The sequence below is a fragment of the Myxocyprinus asiaticus genome, chromosome 24 (genome assembly GCF_019703515.2).
Source record: "Myxocyprinus asiaticus isolate MX2 ecotype Aquarium Trade chromosome 24, UBuf_Myxa_2, whole genome shotgun sequence".
In the NCBI taxonomy this organism is placed as follows: Eukaryota; Metazoa; Chordata; class Actinopteri; order Cypriniformes; family Catostomidae; genus Myxocyprinus; species Myxocyprinus asiaticus.
This window is the reverse complement of record NC_059367.1, coordinates 30,948,443-30,966,522: the sequence shown is the minus strand read 5'-3', so window position 1 is coordinate 30,966,522 and position 18,080 is coordinate 30,948,443. Positions and strand designations below refer to the sequence as shown.

The 18,080-nt window shown below is 35.8% G+C and overlaps 1 protein-coding gene across 1 annotated transcript in view; it reads right to left on the bottom strand.

Annotated features, from left to right (window-relative positions):
- Window positions 1-17,652, bottom strand: part of lzts1 (leucine zipper, putative tumor suppressor 1) — a 42,276-nt gene extending 24,624 nt beyond the window's left edge. The window contains exon 1 of the mRNA XM_051653029.1: window positions 17,504-17,652. The gene's annotated coding sequence lies outside the window, so the exon portion shown is untranslated. The remainder of the gene's footprint in view (window positions 1-17,503) is intronic.
- Window positions 17,653-18,080: the final 428 nt, after the last annotated feature.

The window sequence follows — 18,080 nt, the reverse complement described above, 5'->3', positions numbered from 1 at the left end:
AGGTCCTGACTCTCTGTACAGTCAGACTGAGCATTTCTCAAAAGAGGGGTGTAACCCTGGTGTCTTGGCCAAATTTGCACATTGGCCTCTATCCATCATGGCTTCCTAATTATCCCCTATAATACACTCACTGAGCACTTTATTAGGAACACTATGGTGTTTATAACATGCCCGACATGGTCTTGTGCTGTTATAGCTCATCCGCCTCAAGGTTCGACGAGTTGTGCATTCTGAGATTATATTCTGCTCAGCACATTTGTACAGAGTGGTTATCTGAGTTACCGTAGCCGTTCTGTCAGCTCGAACCAGTCTGGCCATTCTCCGTTGACCTCTCTCATCAACAAGGCATTTCCGTCTGCAGAACTGCCGCTCACTGGATGTTTTTTGTTTCTGGCACCATTCTGAGTAAACTCTAGAGACTGTTGTGTGTGAAATTCCCAGGAGATCAGCAGTTACAGAAATACTCATACCAGCCCATCTGGCACCAACAACCATGCCATGGTCGAAATCACTGAGATCACATTTTGCCCCATTCTGATGGTTGATGTGAACATTAACTGAAACTCCTAACCCATATCTGCATGATTTTATGCATTCCACTGCTGCCACATGATTGGCTGATTAGATAATGCCATTGCTTCATCCAGGTGGATGCTGCACACTGGTGGTGGTTGAGTAGTTTCCCCTGCTACTATGTAAAGCGCTTTGAGTGCCTAGAAAAATGTTATATACAGTAAATGTAAGGAATTATTAAAATTCCTTCTGGTTCTGGTCATTTGTAAAAATGGTTACCAACCTTACTAAAAATAACTACAATATACAAATAGAAAATATTACATATTTTTCATGTAAAATCAGGTTAATTATAAGTAAAATAAATAAATAAATATATAAAAATCCCCAAATTGTTTTGCTGCTGATAGAAAGCCTATTTACCTGTCCATCTGTTTGCTTTGGTCTTGCCGATAGAATAATACATCAACTTGCTGGAAGCTTATAGTTTATGAATTACTTTTAATGCCAATATAATCACTGACATTGTGCTCTGACATAACTGACATATCTTTTAAGCGTAATTTTTAGAGTTTGGCCTTTGTAACACTGGTTCCTCTTCAGATGTAGACACTGTTGTAATTGCCCAGCAGTATGACACATGATTTACAGTTAGTTGATTAGGGAGTAGTTGATTCAGACTTTAGGGAGATGGCTTTGGCTCTTTATGCTTTTGGCTGTTGTTTCATTGTTCCCAGAGACAGATGAGAACGATATGACCTTATCATACAGTCAATGAGCTGAGCTCAGTGGGAGCTGTGACAGAGCGGCCACGCATGTGTGTGGGAGGGGCTCACAGCTAATAGGTGCTTAGATGTTACTGAGGTGGAAAGTCGAGCTCCCTTAATTTGCCATGAAAGACCTTTATCATAGACAATGGGGCTTCTTTTCAGTGTGTGTGTGTGTGTGTGTGTGTGTGTGTGCGGTTTTGTTCATCTCACACATTTCCCTTGTTTGTCAATCTATCTGGACAAAGACGTCTTACGCAAAGTGTGGCCAGCAGACGTTATCCAATGCGTGGCTAATCCATTACTGTATGCATGCATAGAGACCCAGTCTGGGCCGTTGTACTGTAACAGATTTACTGCAGTCTAAACAAAGCATACACTGCTGCACTTTACCACACCTGGGAGTGCCAGATGGTACCCACAGACGTATAACTGCACTATTAAGAATATAATTTTTTTTCTGCATTAAAATAAGTGTCTCTATCATGCAGTGTATAACCCTCTTTACATATTCTAGGCTGTAATATCTGCATTTTGTGTGGTACTTTCAAGAATCTGTAGTACTATTTTCAGGACAATAAATGTATTGTCCCAGGACATGGTCATTAACATACTCATTAAAGTGCTCTGTCAATATAATAATAACTGCCAATATCAATGGTGACAGTGTCAGGTGATTTCTTGAAAATAGTAAAACGTTATTACGAGTTTGAATATACTGGCGTATGTCTAGCTTTGAGCATCCCGTGGAAATAATGTCTCTCAATCACACAATCGGCTATGTGCCATACGATTATTTTATCACTGCTGCACAATTATCTATGAGCACATGTGCTAATTAGCTGAAATGATACTGAATTTCACATGAATCCATTCTGGTTCATTAGCACAGTTTTGATTTTAATCTGTTACATGCAGAATTAAGCTCAATTAAAGGTGCACTCAATCATATGAAATTAGCACTTAGCAACTGTTAAGAAATGTATAGTACTTTTTTTTTTTTTAAATGTTAAAAATCATATATACTTGCATGAGATGAAGACTAATCATACCAGTGGCTAATAAAATCTGTTTTATTTTACATAGAGTGGGCTGCCTACTGGGGGATGCCATGTTGAGATTACATGACCAGCCGAGTACTACTCATTTTATCTCAATAACCCTGATATTATCATCCATTTTTGCTCATGAAATGACAGACTGCGAATAGTGCATTTCTACAATGCCATCAGTTAAATGAAAAGTTTTACTTTTGCATGATGCTGCATCCACACCTCTAGGTGTCAGTAAGTGCTAGACATCTGTCATAACACCCATTACGTAGTGTATTTTTTTATTTGGAGTATTTGTGGTCTTTGAAATTATACATTTATTATTGGTTCCATATTCAGCTTCGAAAAAAATACATTATCTGTGTCCATTTCTAGGATTTTTTATTGCCTTTGCCTTTAACTCCTGGCTCTCTCTAAATTGGAAATCTGACATGTAATCTGACAATAAATTAATGTCATCAGGCTGGAATAAAGACAATGGATGCATAATGCTGTCTCATAAGTCCAACCATCATCTAGTCAGGGAGGCTTAATTGATGGTATATTGTGTGCAGCTGCTAAGTGTCTGTGGAGGAAAGTCTTGTTAGCCATCTCTCTCTTTCCCCATCAACCAGCAGATATGATCTTATCAATCCTAATCAAGAAAAAAACTGAACACAATAACCATCTGGAACTAAGCCTGTCACAATATCCCAAGCTTGTTGGATGGGACACATTGAATTTTGTGCCCCTGTTAATTTTCTCTCATTAGCTAGCGGTTTGTGTGTAATCAGCTACTGGTTTAAAAGGCAACGAGAGTTGTTTTTAGTTCATTCTCCATGTTTCCAATGATGCAAAATGTGCAGTCCACAGTCTGATTGTCTCCAAATTCTTAATTTTGCAGCTATGCAAGTGTTTTGACACGCAAAATATAAATTTGCAAAATCAGACTATTTTACCAATTTGACCATTTTTGATCATGCAAAAAGACTTTGTATGTGCATTGATGTAGATATCTTTTGGCATGATCTAAAATTTTCTCACCAATCCAATAATCTTTGCAAATTAATCAACCCAATACTGAGTTCAGATTGTGCTTTCACTCCCAAAAAGACTGACACTTTTAACCTAAAATGCCCACCTGATCATATGAAATTTAGGTGACAATGGCAACATTTTTGCAAACCAAATTTACATGCTTCATTACACGTTTGGTTGCTGTTTCCAAGTGAAATGTCCAGCAGGGGGTGCCAAGAGCAAGTGAAATGGTGTCGTAATCAGACGAGGTATTTAAGGTGATGGATGTTTTAATGAGTAAAATGTACATCCCTAACCTAAAACTTTAACCTAAACCTAACCGATAGTGTTCAAAAAGATAAAAGACAGGTGAACAAAACAGACATCCTTACTCCAAACCAACAGCTAAACCTAACCGATAGAGTTTTGAAAAGCAAATTCGACATGAAAAGCACATTTACTGAAGCAACCATGTCAATTTGTGTCACTTCTATGACACTTTTGCTTTTGGCTGGACTTGAGGCTCAGACACCTAATCCAAAGTCCAACACTCTATCAGGTGAGCTACTACAGAAGTTAATCACATTGGAATAAGTGTTTAAATGTAGGTGGGTCTATAATACAAGCGTTAATTTTTATAATTTTTCAAATGATATGTTAGAGTATAAGTGTTTGTTTAGATCTCATAACATAGCAGGGTATGAGTAACAGAGCAAAAAATAAGTGTTTATAAAGTCATAAACAGCCATAGTACACGTGATTTGTTTGATAGTGAATAAAAAGCACAGTTGATGTAGCACCTCTAGTGATCATTTCACCAGGAAACTGCAGCAAAACGTAGAAAGCGGCACGTTAAACTCAGTTTGCAAAAATGCAGTTATAGTAATGTTGATTCTGTGAGACTAGGTTGTAGAATGCATAATGCGTTAGGCATAAAATTATAAATCTCTATGGTGTGGTAAAAAATTTGGAATAAGTGTACATTATAAATAATATATAATACTGTATAATTTATGTATAACCAGAAAGTATGAGTTAAGATTTTCTGAGATTTGGTGACTATGACTGGAAATTGCTACACATGTCTGTCTATTCTGTATATATGAAATTAAGGAACTGAAACCAGTAAGTACTGGAATCATATATTTGTAAAACTGACATTTTAATGCTTGTGACTTATTCTGACAGGGACCTTTACCTTATCTGCATAAAGCAGGATTTTTTTTTTTTTTTTTGCTTTGTCAGAAAGCTTTAAACCAATCAGAATGAAGTTTTGTGGGTTGTGATCATGCAATGTAACACATAAAAGCTTATGATTAACTTTGTTGAGTTGAAAGTCTCCAATAGCTGCATCTGATTGGGACCTCCTGGCCATGAATAACAACTGATAAAGGGAAAACTGGAGACTGTCTTAGAGCTTAGTGCATGAGACTCTGGAATCCATAGATGAATGTGTCGGTCGATGCATGGGACCCTGGGATTGGTAGGTGAATGTACTAGTGCTTAGGAAGGATATACGAGATCTTAAGAATAAGTAAGTGTATCTGAGACAGGATGCAGTCAGCCACTCTGTTAGAGGCAGAGTTGCAAGGTATCTGGGATACCAGTGAAGGATTCAAGTCAGATGTAGAATTTCTACAACAATGGCAACAATAAATGACTGCTGTTTCCGGTCAGTTATTGATGATTTTGAATTCTGGGCATTACCTTCTTTAATTTACACCCCAGCAGTACACTTATCTCACACTGGATGGGTAGAGGACAGATCTTTGTAAGTATTTGAATTGTACATAAAGTAGGTTACAGAGCGAAAAGTTTTGAAGCAAGATATTTATATTATTTCTTAAATTGGGCTTGTGCACAAACTAAGAGTGGCACACATCCAGTAGCGGTTTTAACCACTACGCAAACCACGCAATTGCGTGAGGCCCCGGATGTCGGGGGCCCCCTGCCCGAGTAGGAAAGCTCTGTAAAAACCGCTTGAGGGGTGACATGTTGTTCTGGGTACACATGCAAATACGCTGTTGTCTGCGGTCTCAGAGCGGTTCATGAAGCTACCGGGTTCGGGTCAGTAGGACTTTGGGTTTGGGTTTGTAATTTACCGAAAAAATATACAGGCCTTCCGAACTTGTTTCGCCCATGCGCGCTCGCTCACACAGATACGCAAAAACGGATGAAGGACCGTTCACACTGAACGTGTTTTTCCGTGCTTCTACTCTGTTTTTCCATTGTTTTTCTATGTAAACACGCACTTTACGAACGTCCTTGACTGCTGTACAGCGTTTTGCTGTTTCTTCAGTGTCTCATGTAGGACCGGCACATTTTTAGACACTGTGTCAAGTTAAAAATAACTTCAGATTTCAAAAACGCATGTCGAGACACCTGCGTTCTGTGTCAGTCGTTGCGCTGTGTCTAGACTGTTTTTAGCACAGGTGTCACAAAGATTTAATGTTCTGAACAAGTTCAGGCTGCAAAGAGGTGACTGTTACAATTTTTAACATTATTCCAGTTTATTCAGCACCAAGCAAAGTTTCAGCGCTTAATTACCGGCAATGTTTATTTTATTTTTAAAAAATAAAATTTTTATGCTCTAGTGTGCTGAGGGGCCGCCGTGGCTTGTATGTTTACTGTTACAATACTGTTACGAATGTTGCCTATGATGCTTAGTGTACATAAAATATAGCCTTTTTCAACAGGATAAACAATACACTGCTGCATTAGAATATAAGCTCCAGGTGAAAGTAAATATGACAGAACTATATTACTACTGTATACAACAAATCCTCAAAGTAATAATAATAATAATACTGTATCATATTATAATGACAATCTGGACAACAATAAATAATTGTTGTTGATTAACCCAGTAACAAAATGTTACTGGGTGAAGTAGTAGGTTTGCACACACACACACACACACACACACACACACACACACACACACACACACACACACACACACACACACACACAAAAAGTGTTTTGTAAACCTTGACCTGGATGAGAGTGAGGTTTAGGGGGGTGAGTGTAATGGGAGCCAGCTGATAGATGGCTGTGCAATGTGTATAAACCTCACTTTCCTGACTTCAAGAGGTGCATAGCAACTGACGCTAGAGGCTTTAGCCTCCTTGTTAGTGCACCCGCCTCCCATGCTAGAGACGCTGGTTCGAGTCCCGTAGAACAGAAGCGTCACATATGCATTAATTATCTTTAACTAGATTTGTATTTCATTAAACATTTTGAATGTACTTGGCTACAATGGCTGATAGGAAGAATGAAAAATTATGATTTAAAATAAAAGTTGTCATTTTTTTAGCAAAATTTTTCAAAATGGGGCCTCAGGTTGGTTTGTTGCTTGGGGCCTCAGAAATCGTAAACCCGCCCCTGCACACATATCCCATTGGTCACATTTTTCAAACTCAGGCTCTCAAAGTGAGCTCACATTTGAAGCAGTAGGGAGTAAATGCACTCTTGAAATAAAAACTCTTGACATGAAGGGAGAGGCATTACAGTAATGGAGTGAATAATTCAAAGGGAAGGACATCTCCTCATCCATCATCACTCAGAGTCCTCTCCAACACCCTCTCACCACTTTCTGACCCACTCTCTTATCCATATGGACCACTTAGAGTGCTTAAGTGATACGCCCTCCTTTGAAAGTATACTTCAGCTATAATTGTCTAGAGGAGAAATAAATCAAAGCCTGTGGTGATTCACCTGCTTTCACCCTGAAATATCTCTCATTCTTTCTCCTAATTCAGATATCTTGACTTTATACTAAATAAATATTGTTCAGAAAGGGACTTCGGCATATTGGACTCAAATTTGTTTAGTTGGTTGTAGTAACATCAAAAAATTAAAATCTTTTAGTATGTAGCTTGAAATCAGATTAAAATTGTCCTTTTAGAAATTGAGAGTTAACGTTGAGAAGGATTTCAAGTAGTTTTTCATATCATAGAGGATGTAATGTGTATGGAACGTCATACATATGTCTTTATAGCAGTCTGGTCTCATGACAATTCTGTGGCCGTGTGAACATTTTTGCAAAACGAAATGAGTTGCCTTATTACACATTTGGCTGCACTTTCCCAGTTAAATTTTAAGGTGAATATTAGATAGAGATAATTGGATAATAATACATCTCCTTTTGGGTTCCACAGAAGAAAGAAAGTCATATGGGTTTGGAACAATATGAGAGTGAGTAAATGATGAATCACCCTAGTTTGTGTGAGCTATCCCTTTAATGTGACTAATATTATATTCCAATAACTCACATTTCTGTGGTGTAGAGACTTATTTGTTGTCATTCATGTTTTTTTAATTGCCCACTTTCTTTTAATAATGTGATCTAAGCACCACCACAATAATAATGCTACAAAACAATAAGTAAAAAACAGGTGCCAGCTAAATCTGGACACAATTTGATGGAAAAGAATGGAAAAGAATGGTGGTGGCTTAATTCAGAGAGTGATGTTGATTACTGCCACCTCCCCCAGTGCCCTTTGACCTTAGCTGTTTTGGAGAAAAGATGTGTAGGAGACTGAGTAAAATGCAGAAATAAAGAAAGAGGAGAGAAGGATGGAGGGGTTTTGAGTTAAATGATGGGTGTGTTGGCTGGACAGAGTGTGAGCTCAGATTTCAGCTCAAAACTGTTGCCAACAGCAGCAGTGAAAAAGAGACAGATCTGTCCCTGTTTTGATTCAGCATATCAATCATATCTCTTAAAAATCCAATGAACTAATAACAAAATTTGTTAGAAAATTGAGACAACTACAATAACAATATATTACTAGAATTACTACTTTTCCTCCCACTACTTCTACCAATAATAATAATATGAAAAGAAAATGACTTCATTTAATTTGAAAAATTGGCTTCTTATTGAAGATGTAATGCAAAAAATGAGTGCCATAATCCTTCCATGGAAATTCCTTTCTATCATATTTCTTTCACTTTCTACAAACTGCTCAATTGATGCTAAATGCAATATTAACCCCCTTTCCTTTCCTTTACTATTAATTTCATTTTGTATTTCATTTACTGTATTATGCATCTTCATTTACTGAAGCTTTTAGTTTTACTTTTGCTCATTTAGGAAACATCATGAAGGACAATGAGAGACACCAAAAATCCAGTATGAGCAGTTTGCTATGAGCCCCTAATCTGATTGCATAAGTACGCAACCACTTAGAGGACAGGGAGAGAATTTATTTTCAAAACTAGTTTTGTGTTCCCTCTTTGTAAGTTTTGCTTTCCCTGTTAATAATTTTTGCGTTCCCTTGCAATTATTTTGGGTCCCCTCACAATAGCTTTATTACAAAAATTAACCATGGTTTTACAGTTCAACAGTTCAACTGAGGTATTTGTAGTAACACTATAGTAACCACAATTTTCCCCTTGGTTTTACTAAAGTAACTATTCAACCATGGTAGGCTATTTGTAGTAAAACCACAGTAACCACAAAATGTGTGGTTTGCCATAGTTTTACTACAGTAACCATATTTTAACCATGATATTTGTAGTAAACCATAGTTAAAAACTGTGGTAATGGTAATTATAATCATTCTACCAGAAAACATGGTACTACAGTTTTACTATAGTAACATCATGGTAATTTTGTGGTACATGTAAAAAAACATGTTTTTAAAAACACGGTTCCTACCAAAAAAATGGTTACTGCAGTATTTCTATAGTAAAATCATGGTTATTGTATTATTATTTATTTATTTATTATTATCATAAACATTATTATTATTATCTATTATTATTATTATTATTATTATTATTATTTCTTCATTTTTTCAAGGGAGTGCAATACTTCTTGGAAAACTATTGGAATGCAACGCAAAACTATTTCAGGAAAAAAATTCCCTCTCTGTCCTCCAAGGGACATACATACAGTAAATGCAATTCAAAGAGTGATGATATTTAGTATAACAACACTTGGGCAATTCATTATTTGTATAACTCCCCTTCTTTGTGTTTGTGCCATTCCAGACAGACAATTAGAAATAATCAGAGTGGCTGTGACTACTCAAAGATATTCAGTACAACAGCACAATAGGTTATTATTTCTAAATTATAAACTGGTCTTTTTAATTATAACCAGATCTTCCAACATGGTCAGTGTTGTAGTGGTCTCTGTACTTCGATGTGTTCACAATCATATAGGGGCTGAAATTACTTGCCAATTTTTATTTGTCATAGATTCATGAGGGTGACCAACATCTCAAAAAAAATGTAGAAATGGAAAAATTGTATTGTGCTCTCTCTATCTGTCAGAGTTTCCTCAGAGAGGGGATGGTATTTGTGAATATTTCATGAAAATGACATGGAGACTATATTTCCCAGATACAAGGGATTTTAAGGGTTTTTGCTTTTGGACAGATTCCAGAGGCTTCTAAGCTTTCAGGGAACCTTGAACAGAGACAACATAGATCAATCAGAGACAAGAGTCTAGATGCTTGATGACATCCAATAATTTTTCCATTCTTTCCTGCCTAGCAAAGCAGAAACATGATAATGGAAAGAAATGGTTTATGGCAGTCTTTGTATTACTACTTTGACAAGAATCCATTCTTCAAATCAAATACAGACTTCTTATTTTCTTCATACTTTTTATTATTTATATTGGTTGGAGTAGTAGGAGGAAAAAGCTGTAGTAATATAATGGTATTACAAGATAATATTGTAGTTAGCTCAAATTACTAAAGAAAATTAGTCAGATTTCAGTTGATTGTAACATCATACAAAGTGTTTGTATAAAATTTGTAGTGTGTAATTCCTGCAACACTAGCGGCACCAAACATAATTGCAAAAATAATTGTTTTCAAAGAGGTTTCTCAAACAAATAGTCCTGCCCCAAACTTGAGGCATTGGTTGAGCCGCTGTTGTTGTGTTGGACCTGTCAGGATGCTCCAAAAAAAAAAAAAAAAAAAAAGAAGAAGAAGAAGAAGAAGAAGAAGCACTACAGAGCAAATGTTTTGGGGAGTCTGCAAATAGCTTACTTACAGGTGTCTTTCCACAATAAGTTTTACTTTTAATTATTGCATGGACTGATCTGTCTTTCTCAGTGCTGCTGCTGGCAACAGTTTTGAGCTGTTTAGTCAGCTGAAAATGGGGTCCGTGTAAGGCAAGTGGTGTTAACCAGATAAGCAGTGATTTTGGCATTACAGCACTGAAACTGTTAAAAACAGGCAGTAATTGGCTGGACATCTACAACTCATAGGAGATGGAATTTGTTTTTCAAAGGGAATATGCTAGGTGCTTTTTTGTGCAAAGGTGCTGGTATCAAAACAAGTGTCAGTCAATGTTGTAACAGTTCATTGTTTAGATAATAAAACACATTTATTCTCTTCTTGAAAGAACGCCACTGAATAACGCCTTGTTTGAGAATGCCTGAGTACTCCACACCCCGACTGCATCTCTCACCACACAAGATTTCAAAAGCGCACACATGAGTAATTTCTGCAGGCAGGAATGAACATGTCTCTCTTCAAAGGATAACTGAACACAGATCAAACCCCAGCTGTAATGTTTTGCATGCTCTGTGTTGTCAAACTGGAAAAACATAATTTATGGGATATGTTCTAACTGTCTGTCTAGCAGACGAACACAATGTTTTCGACTACAACTTTACTGGCAAGAACTGTGTACCATCTTAAGTTATTAAAGCAACAAGCCACAAGAGGTCATGCATTACAGTGATTTTACCATGGATAGGGGGCGTTCTTGGGCACAATGCAAAGTAGAGTGCCTAAACCAGCGGTCACCAATTCGCGAACCGCGGTCCGGGTCCGGACCCAGGCTTGGTTCCATCTGGACCGCGAGACATCATGACATCTGTTGTCCCATCTCACCGTTTCAACACTTCAAGTGTAGGGCGTAGATAGAACTGATCTTTCAGCGCTGTATCCACGAATATTTTTCTCTATTACAGAACACGCATCATTTACTACCTTTCACGCTCTGCGCACATTGCTAGACATATGGCGCCGCGCGCAGAGTTGCAGACGCGGTTATTTTAACGACAGTATACCGTAGCGGAGAAATTCAGTGAGCAGCAATATAGATGCATAGTACTGGCATCCTTCGTAAAAACACACTGCAGAAAATAAGAATAATGCGAAGTGAATTCAACTCCACATGTCTGAAATGAATCCAACCGTTCAGCTAAACCAGGTTTGTGACAGGACAACGTGCTTCCAGAGTGCCTTTAAAGTAACGTTTTTTCCCCCCGTCTAAAATTAGCTTTATTAATCAGCATGTTTCAAGTCTTTCATAAACGTATAAACTTATTTTTGTGAAAATTAATCAAATATGTCATCATCTAGATAGCAATGAAAACAACCAAAAATGTTATATTACTAGTAGCATAGTGGAGTTCTCATGAGAACTTTCCATTATTTAATAGTCTGACTATTTATGGGCCTACTTTATTTTAGCTAACAGTATTTTTAAGCTTCACTATTGTGATGTACATTGTTTGTTGTTGGTAGATTTTCACTTTAATGAAAATATAAATATGGTTCATTCAGACTTTTCGATTTTCAAAATTTTATTTCGGGGGGGTACCCCTCAACCCCCATACAGTACCTTTCCTTAGTCACAAGGCCTCGTGCCCCTTGGATATCTAAAAATATTCAAATACAAATACTGGACCATTGTCATTCAGCTTTAAGATAAACAGTTGATTTTATCTTTAAATATTCATATCAAAATGCACACGATTGATGAACTCATTGAAATATTTAAATCTTTTGGTAAAAGGTCCCCCAAACCCCACTACTTTGCCTTTGTCTCTGGAGCCACATGTCCTCATCCCTGCCTAGTTTTGAAGAAACTGTTTTAACTTTTTATTTCTTCTTTTATAAAGTACTACTGCTGCCAACTTGGAAATTTATAATAACTATTTAAAAAAATGAGGATTCCTTATGTCATTTCATATCTATACTGTCTACTGACACCATGTAAGTTATTGTCCGGAAACACAGAGACCGGACCTCATGGAATTTTTATTGAATGCCCCTAGCCTAAACCCTATACCACAGTATAATCAGTATAATGGACTCGAGTGGCTTAGAAAACAGCAAAAACAGCAATGTTTATATTATTTATTAATTTATTAATTTTAATATTCATGATATTTATTACTAGTAATTATAGGAATTATTTTCAGAAATTATTTCTCCAAGTAATATAGTTCATTATCCTAATTGTAGGCTATTTGTGGTTGCCAAGTAGTTCACCTAATTATAAAAAATCTGTCATTATTTACTAACCCACATGTCATTCCAAACCTATACGACTTTCTTCTGCGGAACACAAAAGGAGATATTTTAGAGAATTTTGCGATAGTTGATTTCCATACAATAGCAGCTGATAATTTACTCACTTTAAAGCTTAACAAAGCACACAAAAGTGTCATAAAGGTAGTCCATATCATAGTCACGCATCATATTCCAAGTCTTCTGAAGGTATAAGATCACTTTGTATGATGAACAGACTGAAATTCAATGCTGCGCTGCATAAGATTTTTTTGTTAATAAAAAAAAAAAAAAGAAAAAAAAAAAATGATTGAATGAGTACACAAAAAAATCTGTGTTCTTTATCTTACCCCGATTATTTGTTACTACTCGGGGGATATTGTGTTTATTGAATGCGATGTGTTTAATAGGCTATGTTTTCCAGTAAAGTTACTGTAACATGTTTATTAATATTTATGACCTCGGAGTATTTTATAACATTGCTTTAATTTCAGATTACACACAGTGGGCCTCATTCATGAAGCATGAGCAGAGCGAATGTTTATGTAAATCATTTGTAAAGCCGGTCTGACGTAAATGTTCAGATTCATGAAAGTTTTAGTATTTTCAAAACATTAGTTGGTACGAACAAAATTTACACCTGCTCCCGACTATGTGTAAATCATGCGTAAGACATCTGAACGAGTTGTGTTCTTTCAGACAAACTGCCATGACTACATTTTGATACTAAATAAGTAATGCAAAAAATAATTAATAATTAAATAAGTGAAATTAATCTTAAAAATTTTTTTTAAAATAAAAACAAATAAAAAAGCTTTTATTTAGAAACGTTTCTTTGCTGCTTGCATTTATTTTTTCAAAGTAAGGGTTTTTCCCAACTCTGCTTATTTCCAGCAGAAGTTCTTGACATGGGTTTGCGTTTGATTTTCAAAAAAAAAATAAAAAATAAAAATACTAATACTAATAATATTAATAATGCCCTCTAACATGACTGGCTGGACATTTTTCTCTTTTATTTGATATAAGCTCTATTATTTAGTTTTCATAATTCAGTATAGGCATAGGAAAATCGCATTCAGTTGACATATAGTCAGTGGTAAAACCATAAATGAACACATAATGGGCAGGTGCGTAAACAAAAAAAAAAAAAAAAAGAAAGAAAGAAAAAAAGCGAAAGAAAAAGAAAAAGCCTGCACACTGTCGTATAACTTTTAAATCTGTAAGATCTTACAGCGTTTCAGTTATAGACCTCCTTCATGCATTCTATCAATTTCTTTGAAGATTGTTCCTGTTGCAAGGGCAGTACATCACTGTATAGTCTTCTATTTACTCGAGAAGTTTCTCCAATGGTGCAGGCAATGCACTCAACTGCACCAGAAATCCTCCTGTCAGCATGAACTGAACATTTTTACACTAAAGCTTCATGTCAAACCATTTTTATTGACCTATTGGACTGTTTAATTCACAAAAGAACCTCTGATGACAGCAAAGATGACTGTAAATTCCTCACTTTCTTTTTAGATTTCTTTTTCGGGAAGCTCCATTTTACGCCGAAATGATTCCCAATTCTTTCGTATATTTAAGAAATGTTCATGAATGATGCCCAGTGTGTGTGTGTGCCGCTGTTTTCTCCTTTCTTTTAGCTTGGTCGCAGAAATGCACAAGCTGTTGTCACTTTCCATTGCTCTTTTTTTGCAGATAGTCTGTTTAAACGCCATTAAAGTTATGCTAAAAGGGTATAGAATCCTTCTAGTAGAAGGTTGTTTTCCGTGATTGGTATAATAATATAAAGTTAGTTATAATGTACTGATTTCATAGCACAGTAATGCACTTATTAATTTGTTTAGCGTGTAACCATCTCTCGATTATGACTTCTACTGTCATATAAACGATTAAGGAAACAGATTATTATTGTAATTGTTTCATTGCATATTTTTGCATATTATTTTCGCATTTAATAAAGTTGATTTCATCCCTATCATTACTGAATCCTCATTTTGTGTTTTCAGTTGACAGTTTTATTTTGTTCACTGCATAGACCTACTGTTGTAGTATTACGGCTTACTTGCATTGTCCACTAAGGCTGTAGAACTTGTATCATCCATACCACAAATATCATTTAAATGCAGTATATGGTATATGTATTACAATACAAACATTCAAGTGTGTTGAATAAAACACTTGAATAATCATATTAAAAATATGTAAATAAGAGTGTTGTTTATCTTCCTCAAAGCAAGTAATATCTCAGTTATAAATGTTGAAACTAATAACATAATATCAAAGTAAAAATAGCACATCATAACTCTGGCTCTGTAGATGAATGTCTCAGAGGGATCACATGCAATGTCCAGGTAACCTCAAACCATGAGATTCATCCGTGCAATGAGCAGGGATGAAACACAACTCATGCAAAAAAATTTCTCCGATGGTTACTTGCAATTTTAGTTTTCAACCACAGATGTCGCTGGAGAGCCCAAACTTCTGTAGTTTTTACGTTTTTATTCACTCTTAAATCAAATCAAATCAAATCACGTAGAGCCCAAATGAAATATGGTGACATTTTAACAGCATCAAACCTCATTGGTTCTTGTGTGTCTTGTGGCCAATCATCATGACTTCCTGACACAAGAACCAATTTTGACATGTTGATTTGGGCTCTGTTCAATGATCAATTTGATCAATGATTTTGAGTGAATAATGACTTCGGTTTGTTCATTATACAAACTGATCTTTTCCCTTCAGAAGACTTGGAATATGACACACAAGTCACATGGACTACTTTTAGGACACTTTTGAGTGCATTTTTAAGCTTTAAAGTGAATTACTCTCAACTGCTATTGTATAGAAATCAGCAATAAAGACATTATTTAAAATATCTCCTTTTGCGTTCCAACAAAGAAAGAAAGTCAACATGAGAGTGAGTAAATAATGACAGAATTTTCATGTTTGGGTGAACTATTCCTTTAATATAGAATGCACATTAAAGGAAGTGATAAATAGTCATTTTACAATGGCTTGGAATGTGGCTTATCTGATCAGAATTTAAAATCGGAACTATCTTTTTTTTAATAATGATCTTTTTGCATTGAGAAGGAAACAGGTGTTTACAAGACATCCTGCTCTGGCAGTTGCATTCCTGCTGAAAGTGGTTGGCATATGGATAGGAGAGTGAAACTTCTTGGACTTAAACCAGAAATCCCAGTTATCAACAAACAGTAAAATAACTGACTCTCTCTTAAGATGGTATGATAAGCTTATCCATGCAGGGTGAAGCCATGCAAACGGCAATTGTTCCTCCCACATGCAGAGACCGCGTGTGTGTGAGAGAGAGTATATAAAACAAGGAAACAGGAAGCTTAGTTTTAACAGATAGGATACAATTTGCCCTCAGCTCCAGTGCTTATGTGTGTGTGTTTATGGATGTATCACATTAGCCATTTCCTCATTAGTCATGTATTTGCACCATGCACACACCCATACAATCTGAAAACATGCCTGTGCAGATATTCTGTGAAACTCTTACCTCTGACAGTAAATCTGACAGTTTTCCTGCCTTTTCTGAGCTTGAGGATTTATTATAAATGAAAGGCTTTAAAGTCCTGTGCTCCCACACGTCTTGCTATCTGAACTTGCCTTGCATGTCATAACAGGATCTCGTGTTCTCATTGTTATTTAGTTTAGACATCAGTATTATCTTCGCCCTAGTCTCTTGTTTCTATGAAATCTGGGAGACAGGATGAGACATGCTTATTTAACATTTTGTGTTAAATTATCACCATCACAGGCTGAGTGCACAACTTCTACCCTTTTTATTAATATTGTGCTATAGTTAAAAGATGTTGCCAATAGTTTAATGACACCTTTGTGAATAACAAGTTTGTGCATTAAAGAACAATAAACTGGGGTAAGGAGATAAAGATCAAAAAGGGGCATGCATCATGTGGTTAGATGATAAAAAATAAAATGGTAGCACTTTCTTAAAAAAACAATTAATTACTTGAAAAATGTCAAGTGGTGAACCATCAAGTACAATTAAAATACTTTTCTTGCACCCTGAAAACATGTGTGTAAAGTTTTCAACTTTTTCAAGGTAAGACATGTTTTTAAAAAAAATATCCTGTTATTTCACGTCACAAGTTTTCTTAGGGTTACTCCAATTAATTAAAAATGTCAAAATATCATTTTGACATTTTTTACTTTAAGCCCCATAAAAAATACCTAAATGACTTTGAACTCAGAAATTAAAAATATGTTCATCATAACAGAGATGTTTTCAAGTAATTGTTTTGAATTGCATTTTTAATATATTGTTGAATAATGAATAATGATTCAGACGTGTTACTTGTTATGCCTTTTGCCATTTTTAAACACCATTGTTGCCTTCACTACAATTACAAATATTCCATTTAGTCTCTCAATTAACAACGTCATAAAAAGCAGCATGCATAATAATTATAAAATGCTATTTAAAATAGTTTTAGATGGATTATAGCATGTCACACCACAGGATATGTCAAGAAATGTATTTCTTGTCAGCTACTTGAATCCCAATATAATTCACTACTGTTCCTGTGGTCACTGTGATTAAATTTGTTTCAAGCAATGGCATACACTATCATTTCATTAGTTTGTATCTGTTGAGGTTTTACTGATGAGCTCAACTAGTTAGATGCTCAGGTGCATGTTCCCTGCAAAGAACATTTCCTGTGCATGCTAAAAACACTCATACTGTATAATCATATTGTCAGATGCATGTTAGTTCCACATAGCTCTCATTTACTTTGATCAGCAAAATCAACACAAGTCACTGATAGTTTTCATGTGTTATGTCAGTTTAATAACGCAACAACATCAACAATTAAAATCCTCTAAACCCACAAGAAATGTAAAATTAATGGCGACTTACCATGTTTCATAGTTCCTATGTGTGTTTTTGCTGTGTATGTATAAAGTGCCCGGAGTCTGCTCACATGGAAATAGAGAACCGGAGGAATGTGCATTATCTCTTTAGTCTCTCCTCTCTCTATCTCTCTGTCTTCTGTATTGTGGGTTGAGTCTCTACAGACTGCCATGATGTGGGTGTTTTGTATGATACCCACAAGTGCACAAACCCTCCTTCTTCTTTCCCACTCTTTCGTTTATCCCTCCATTTTCTTTCCTGCTTCTCAAGTTTTTGTTCACTAGAACTAAAGCATCCTATTTTTGCTTTGATTTCTACACTAAATCTTTTATAATTCTGCAGAATTCTTGTGTTATTCTATACCTTTGATAACTTTACTAATATTCTAAAATGTACAAAATAATAAAAATATGGAATGAGTAAATGAGTCCAAACATTTGGTCAGCCAGATGGTGATTGAACATAAAACAACAAACAGTGTTAACATAAACCTCGGGAATCTTGACATAACCACTCATCAGATGGAATCACATTCGTCCAACATGACAGCAGTAACAGTTAAGAGGGATCTGATACCTCAGAC